The 9,012-nt window shown below is 38.0% G+C and overlaps 1 pseudogene; it reads right to left on the minus strand.

Annotated features, from left to right (window-relative positions):
* Positions 1 to 7,991: 7,991 nt before the first annotated feature.
* Positions 7,992 to 8,770, minus strand: LOC147440696 (ras-related protein RABA4c pseudogene; annotated as a pseudogene).
* Between the last annotated feature and the right edge of the window lie 242 nt (positions 8,771 to 9,012).

The raw sequence follows: 9,012 nt of genomic DNA on the forward strand, positions 1-9,012 counted from the left end.
TTGTAACTGTTGAGCATTGTCTACTTGCATTTGAGTAACTTTTGATCTTAGAAGATCCATTGTACTTTCTATAGCTTTTTGGACTTTAGCTTCCATTGACTTTGACCTATCTATCACCTGTTCTGGTAACTTGAGGTTTTGCATCATCTTCAAATAGTCTTTGACTCCAAGTTTAACGTATGTAGGGGCTTATACAAGGTCATGAACCTACTGGTATTCATCACCATCTATATCTTGATATGCATATGTGAGCTTGGTCACATGCAATTGCTTGATCACTATTAGATTTGTCGGCTTTTGGATTTGACTTGTGGAGATCAGCTGAAACTTTTACCCTTGATGATCTTCATAGAAGAATTTGTCTACAGATTTTGATGAAATTTGTGTCAATTGGGAACCTCCAACAACCATATGATCTTTCAATGGGTTTTACTTTGAAGGGGTCTCCTGGCTAGAAGTTCTTGGGCTTCTGATTGGTGTAGCAAGCTCCCCCCTTCGGGTGATCACTATAGCCTACTTCATAATGAGAGTTCAAAACTTTTTGGCTTTGGTTTAGTCTCACCTTTTGGGATTGTGATGGCACACTTTGGGTAGCACTATTGATGTTTGGCATATGTAAACCTTTTGCATAGTTTCCTATGTATCCCCGTGAAACATGACAAATTATTCCCTAAGTCAAGTTGTAGAAAGAATTATCTTTGCCCTGATATTGTCTATCTCCTGGGTCTCCTATGATATGAGCTTATGTGGTTTTAGGAACCAAGGCATCATAGATTTTAGACTCTTGTCTGTATCTACGTTTGTTTTGGTCAAAGTATATGCTCGTTTGGTCACAACCTCGAAGTTTGATATTCAATGGAGGAGAGTTTGGCTCTAAACATATTTTTGGGTTCACCCATGTAATATCCTTCATCTCTAGAGAGGATGGGCTATAATAGATTCTATCCTCTAAAAAACCATCCTTTTGGATCTATCACTCGACGCACTTCTATGAGCTGGGATGTGGGCCGTTCAAACACTGGTTGATCCTTTTTCTACAGTTTCCCTTTTTGGTCCACATAGTGTGCATATGAATTATGTGTGCCATACAAATCTAACATCATTCACTTTGATGTGTCCCTTGGACTCGTGAATGATTACACACTTGTGGTAGTGGATGCAGAATCATTTGCAAACCTTACACTCTTTTTTATCTTCGGTGATAAATTGGGATTCATATTTCCAGTTTGCTCCATGCTTTGCTTGGCAGTTGATGTGTCCCTGTTTTTTGGATTTCTTGGACAATCTTCATTAAAAATTCCACTTTTTCTTCCACAATTTGAGTAATACTCCATGACTGGTGGTATTTCATTTGGTTCTGTCATGTCAAGCTCTGGTTGAGAAGTTTCAGCTTCTGTATCGCCAAATTGTCGGCATCTTCTTTTAAAACACTGACCATCATGCTATACACTGCTTCATCCTGACCTTTATACTGCCTTTGACTTGGTTCTCCAATTAGACTTGCTTCTATTGGTTGATCTGTTGGATCTTCCATTACTAGCTCTCGCTTCCATTACTAGCTCTCGCTTGTAGATTTGACCAATGTAATCCATGCACAACGATCCTAATTGCATATACACTAAATGGATGCTTGGCGGGCTTACGCAAGTTTCTGGATAACCACTTGGATCCACCTTTTGCACTTCTATCTGCACCTCGTCTTTGAACTTGCAATACCTAGATCCACTAAAGTCTGTGAACATCTGGGAATTCTTTGAATCTGGCTTAACTCTAATCAATAGGATCGTTGCTCCTGTGCTGCTTTAACCACTCATAAGATACCTATGGCCTTCTTAATCTATATACAAAACCTTATCTCCATTGTAGCCATATAGCTGTAAAATTATCTCTATTGCAGTTGTGCATGTGTTTCTATTGCTACTGGTTAGCTTTGGGGCTCATGCATTTGAACTCTCAGCTCGACTTGACTCCATCTTGTCTTGGTATCTAAGAACTATCTCTTAGCATGTCCTGGTGTTGATTAGCAAAATTACTCCTGATTGAGTTTGATAAGACTGCTTTTGCCAAAGCACTTTTGGCAGTTGATTGCTCTTAGACTCACAAGAGTTGATTTACTCTAGCTCAAAAGTGTCAGAATTGATTGCAACCTTTGAAATGATGAAAATATGGGCTTTGAATAGCTTAATCTGCAATCCACCATGATTTGTGTCCATGTTCGTCCAACTGGTAGCTCAATTTGCGGGGTAGTTACTTGCACTAGCCAATTTTTGGCGTGAACAATCACTTTTAGCTTCTTGACTGAATTGTGGCAACACCTTCCAGAATCGGGCTAGAACTGTGATGATCTCGGCTCGAACGATTACCAATTGTTTAGTATTCGCGGACTCAGATTTCTAGAATCTGACTTAGGTCTCACCTTTGTGATCTAAATTTCACCAAACTTGATATGAGTAGTCTACTTGATGTGCTTAACCCTATGGTATACTCAATTGTGCAAAAAATCTCAAATCTGAGGCAGATTTAAATAATCGCTTTACTCCTGGGACCTTTTAAAATTTTTTTGCCAAGATGATGATACAAACAAGTAAAGAAAATCAACTTAAGCTGCCCAACAAATTTTCACAAAGTTTGGATAAACCCTGCTCAATTTGTCAACAATTTTGTGTCCACCGCAGACTGTCTTTACAAAACTGGCCACAATTTTCACTTTAAAGATCCAAATTTGATGTGAGTGTTTCAATACAACATGATAAATCCTGTAGTATGATTGATGGCCAAAAATACTTGAAAATTGGACAAAAATAAATAATCGTGATTATTTACAATTGTCAAATTTTACCATATTTTTTTATCATTTGAGTATACACACATGTTAAACACTTTAAACTAAGCCTCTGAGTCAAGTTTCACAGAATTTAAACAAGATTCATCAAGTGAAACTCAATTTGTCGACAATCAGTACATATTTCAATTTTTATTAAGTTTTTGGTATATTTTGTGATCCAAACTCTATGAGCCTTCACAAAAGATGTTTGTAATCATGCATAGAGTCTCCGGTATCAATTTTGATCAATTTGAGCCAAATGTAAATAATCGCGATTATTTATTCTTGGCCTAAAAATTTTGCAATAGCCAGTCTTTTTGTGACATGTTTTAAGCCTCTGAGTCAAGTTTCATAAAATTTGAACAAGATTTATCAAGTCAAACTCAATTTCTCGACAATCAGTACAAATTTTAGTTTTTATCAAGTTTTTGGTCTGTTTTGTGATCCAAACTCTATGATCCTTCACAAAAGATGTTTGTAATCATGCATAGTCTCTAATATCAATCTTGATCAATTTGAGCCAAATGTAGATAATCACGATTATTTACTTTTGACCTAAAAGCCTCTGAGTCAAGTCAAAACTTAATTTGGCCTTTATTCTCAAGAAAATATAAATACTCTTATTGTTTGCCAACTCTTGAGAACTTACCTCAAATGCATCCTTATGCTTACCCACTGTTTCATACAACTTTTATGAGCATATTCTCTAGCTGGTTTCAGTGGTTGATACTCTTTTGATGCCTTTTCAAGGCATAGACCTGAAATTCTGTAACTTCACATAAATAACTCACATATGATTCTTTTGGACTGAGCAATGATTTGAGATCCCACCTTGGATTCTACCTACCCTACTCCTGGGTTCTTGTGCGATTGGGTTGTGGAAGGTGTCTACAAACACTTGTTTTCTTGTTTTTATGCAGGTTTCCTGAGCATTGATCTTAACACTTGTCATGTCCATCAATCATTCTCAAAATCCCAACCTAATCCTACAATCCTACAAGGTACTTAGCAAGTACAATCTACTCCCAAGCTACCTCTACACAACAAAAGACACCACTCTTAAGCTGTGCGGTTTTAAAGAGAAAGTTTAACTTTAGGTGATCTTAGAGAAAGTTAAAGGACAACTTACAATAGACGCTCTTGTTTTCCCTAGTTTAGGTCTACTCGTCCCCGGTAACGGCGTCAAATGTGGATGGGTTTCCTAACCTCACTCGTATCTTATTGCAGACATAGCAAGAACCACAAACATAATTGCCAATCCAGGGGACGAAGTTGACTCGACTAGTACATGCAGGCTACAAGAGGGTGTCAATCTCTTGGAAAACAACAGACAACTCGTATCTAACACAAGCTACACTCAAATGACCTAAGTCATCAAAAGCTAGTCCTAATCGGCAAACAAATCATGATCGTTACAGCATCAAACGACATTTGAATGTTATGAAACTTCTAGGACAAGTATATAATACCTAAGCACACATGCTTACGGTTTCAAATCTCACTTTCGATGAAGTACAAAAAAAAGGATTATTAACAGTATGAGATTTTGACCTAGTCGTTTCTGATCCCGAATGCATCTAAATGCTTAGCAATGATGCCCCAATACCTTGCCTATGCTTATTTTATGATTTTCTACCTTAAATTCCTACTTATGATGAAATTAGGCCGCGGGTCGACGACATCAAAATCTACAATTTATCATGATATATTTACGTCAATGCGTAGAGCTCTTACCTGTGGTTGCAACACAATAGATGACACTGCAGCGTGACAACCAACAAGAAGAAGCATGAGAAGGAGAGAAGAGAGCACCATAAGCTCACACTGTGTGTTTCATTATCCAAAAACTTAGGTCTAAAGTTACAAAAAGTGGCTTATATACCTTAGCCAAGGTTTAAAATGTGTAATATCCTGACGCCCAAGACCTTTGAGAATCCACAACTTACTGTATCTGCAAGCTAGGTACACTAGCTGACCTATTATTTACATCTTGGAACTCTTATTGAGCCCGTAACATGTTATAATTATCACAATGGCTAAACAAATTGAGAAATTACAATACATGGCCATTTTGGAAAAACTGTGAAAAGTGTGCAACTCCAATCTTCACTGCTTCTTCATATTAATCTTTGATGTGCATTCATAAGGCTTTGATCTTTACCAGCTCCTGTTAACTAACGTCGGTTCAATTAACACAATACCTTGCTTGTAAATATACAAAAGGGCAAGGTTTTCCATCATGTTTTTTGAGTTTTTGTGTTGAAATTTGTGGGGTTTTAAATTGGGTTCAATTTGAATGAGTTTTAGTCAAGCTATGTGTATATGGGAGCACCTATAAAGTATCTTCTAGCACATGGAAGGGTGTTTGAAAAGGAGTGAATACCTTGGTATTATAAGAAAGTGCATAGATTTTTGTTGTCTTTCATCACTTTTTTTCTTTGATTTTATTGATCCCTTTGCTTCCTTTAGTGCATCCAAGTATAGTGGGAGTTTTAGAAGAAGGAAGCTAGTCGAGGCTGAGTGTGAGTGAGGCTGTTGAAATTTGTGAGCAAAGATCGGCCCATATTATCTTGAGAGAACTATTATCTTCATCCTCTTTTCTTTGTGATGGTTTGAGTGTTGTTGAGGCCATCCCCCAATCCCTCAAAATAAACTCGTGCACCCACTAAGGCCATCACCCACTTCTGGCACAGTTTTGGTTTGCAGATTGGCATCCATTTGAAGATCAACTCAAGTTCTATGGTAGGAGATGGATATGAATTCTTCAAAGGTGGTAAAGGACACGATATGAACAAATGCATCCAAAGGATTGAATTGATTGCATTGAAGAGCAATAGGAATGTTGGTGTTCAAGGTATGTCTGGTGAGCTGCTACCTCAAGCTGAAGTACGTGAATGGTATGAAGATAGACTTGAAGATGAGATAAAGAGAAATTGGAATCTTATCTCTCATGCCTTGAGAGAAGATATTGAGAAGGATGAGGATCTCTAGTATTACTGGAGAGAACTAAGAAAGCTGCAACAATGAGAACATGAAGATAAAGCTTGTTGGAGAAGGATTATAAAGGAAATTGAAGAGAATCAAATGCCCACTAATTTCTTGAAGAAAGATAGGTTTGTGGTTCTTGTGCATCTATGCATTAGAGTGGGTCTCAATGACCCAGGGACCTATAACGATGCAGTAAAGGTTGCTAAAGAGCAATGGAGAAAGAAGGCGAGAAGACATGACATGGCACATAGGAAAGAGAAGCAAAAAAGGGATGCTTATGTATTGATGAGTAATGTGGTTGAGCCTTTGCCTTTGGATATGCATGTTGAAAGGAAAATCCATGTGGAAGCTCCAAGAGTGGTCAATAGAGGACGTGAAGCCCTTCACCACGACATCCAAAGATTGCCAGATCTTGAATAGATAACTTCAACCTAGATATGAAAGATATCAACCAGCAAGTAAGAAATATCAAGGAGATTGAACTCAGAGGAGTGTAGATGGTAATGTATTGTGTTACAATTGTGAAGGATCCCTAACTCCGAGCAAGATTTTCCGAGCAATCTCTAAACCGAGCAAAAGAGCAAGCTACAATAATAAAAAAGCAAAGAGCTCTCTTAATTTCTAGCACACAAACCAAGGGAGTGGGTAGAGATGTTACTTCTCATGTGATTTTTTTCGTGTGATTTCAATATTTTGTTGTAGCTTATATATATACAATCACTAATAAGTAGACACTAAGCTAGCAATGCCCAAAATTGAAGTTTTGTGACATGTCAATAGAAAGATATATAGTGCTATTACAATGTATGCAACTTCAAAACGATTGTCTATGAGTTGCAAGTCCTCTAATATGCAAGTCTAACGAGCTAGTGATGGCTGTAAATCAAAATCTTTGCTATGGACTACAATAGCATAAAGACTAAAACAAGCAATTATAAAGATACTAGCAATTTTGCACAAGCATGAGTCTTACAAACACTTTTAATTGTGTCCATTCTAAAAACCTCTTTCTCAATTCTAAACCAATTTGAATTGTGTAAAGCTAGAACCTCTTTCTTAGAGTAGTGGTAGAATTCTCCCATCAAAAAGAATAAATTTTTTTGTTTTAGGTGTAGTTACAAATGTAGGGCCCATGGAAAATAGCTAATAAAAAAAAAAGTATTGGAACACAAGGATAGATCCACACTAACAAAAACAAAACGGTTTTGACGAATTCTTCTATAAAGAGAGCTCCTCATTCTCTTAGTTTTTCTATTTTTTTCAACATCATAAAATTCTACTGGATTAACACAACTAGATTTGGTTTGGACGCAAGCCTCTACTAATAGGGTGAGTAATTTTGTCATAAGAAGCCATCATTCGTCCCCCTATTATTCCCACATTGTGAAGTATTGCAATATCATGTGCTTCTATTGTCTTGTCTTTGCTTAGCTAGCTAGGTTTGACATTGGAGGTAGGAGGAATATCGGCCTTTGTAGCCCTCGTACACAAATGCCAACCGTTTGCAAACTTAGCTAAGTGCATTTTTGTGCGAGATCTACAAAGGCCGATAGTCCTCCTACCTCCAATGTCACGCCTCTATTGGGTCCATGTTTGGGGAAGGTCTACCTCAGCTTAACCTTGAGATGATTGAAAATCAAGGTTACTGGACTACTTCTTCTTGCCTTTTTTCCTACTGATAGGCATACTCTCTCTTGCTAATCTCTCTATCTTTATCTCTCTCTCTCTCTCTCTCTCTCTCTCTCTCTCTCTCTCTCTCTCTCTCTCTCTCTCTCTCTCTCTCTCTCTCTCTGACAGAGTTTTGGCGCTTGCATCTCACCAAACAGAAGAAGTCAGCCTTCAATGCTCATCAAATATAAAAAAACAAGAAACAATTTACTAGATTCAAATCTAAGATTAAGAACATATTTGACTTCAAAATACCATCATCAATGTGGCGCCTTGCAAGCCATAAATCAGAAGGAAACGCAGGCTTCTGGTGAAACAATATGTGAGCGTAAATCAAATCCCTCATGGTTTGGAGGGGCTAATAGTAGAACCACCCATATCCATGCCAAGTAGCAGTTAGATATCTAGGTATGACTAGTAATACGGCATCAAACATATCGGCACAATTTTTTTTGCCAATGTCTATCCATGATGAAAAGCGGCAAACAAAACAGCTTAATATAGATTATGCTTAACTTTGCACCATTCGCAGATTGTATAAAGCTAAAACTAAATTAGATACAGTAGTGAGGTATACATTGACTTTGACTGTTGGAAAACCTTTTTTAAAACTTGTTTCCATGATTATGTTGACATAATCAATATAAAGCAAGGGGCTTTGCTCAAAACCCTTCAAAATGGCAGCAAATGTAGAGAGATATAACTGCAGCACACAACGACTGTTTGCCTCAACAATCTTTCACAATGTCCCATAGCAACCCTCGGTTGGAAGGACAATCCTGGTACCTGTTAACAAAGACGCCTTGCCATTGCCATGTTCTTCATTCGCAATCAAAGACTTTTTACTGACTATCAATTAGATCTTTGAAAGCACCATCAAGAATGCGCTTTCCACGTTAGTGGCTTCCAAAGATGATGTCTCAAGAAAAAAAAAACCTTCTTTCTCAGCAAACTCCTTTGCATCCTCTGACTTAACTGCCCTAAGTGTGCTTAGATCAGTCTTGTTACCAACGAGCATAATCACAATGTTATTGTCAGCATGACTCCTAAGATATTCTAGCCATCGAACAATATGGTCAAATGTTTGTCTTTTAGTGATGTCATATAGCTCCAACTGCACCTCTGTAGTATACACTTGTTACTGTTCTATATTTGTTGCACAAGAACAATTAAGCATCCATGGGTGTCCAAAACATAAAATAAGCTTCAAGTTTCAACACATTCATGTCCAAAAACCATGAACTCCATGGCGGATCAACAATGAGGCTAACCATGCCTCTCTGCGTACATGCCTCATGACATTTAAGAGTCGTAAAGGGTTGAATAAAACCACTTTATACCAGAAGGAAACCGACTTGCTGTGTAGCTGGTGATTATGATCTACTGTGGAGGGACTTGTGCTGACACTGCAGCCCCCACGTCGATCACCGGGATCACGCCTCCTTCCTGAACCCCTCGACACGGCCGCTGCTTTAACTCCTCTGGGGGGCGCTATAAGGCGCAGCAAAGGGACGCGTGCTCTCTCTCTCTCT

This window comes from Adiantum capillus-veneris, chromosome 15 (genome assembly GCF_014529385.1).
Source record: "Adiantum capillus-veneris isolate H3 chromosome 15, ASM1452938v2, whole genome shotgun sequence".
Lineage (NCBI taxonomy): Eukaryota > Viridiplantae > Streptophyta > Polypodiopsida > Polypodiales > Pteridaceae > Adiantum > Adiantum capillus-veneris.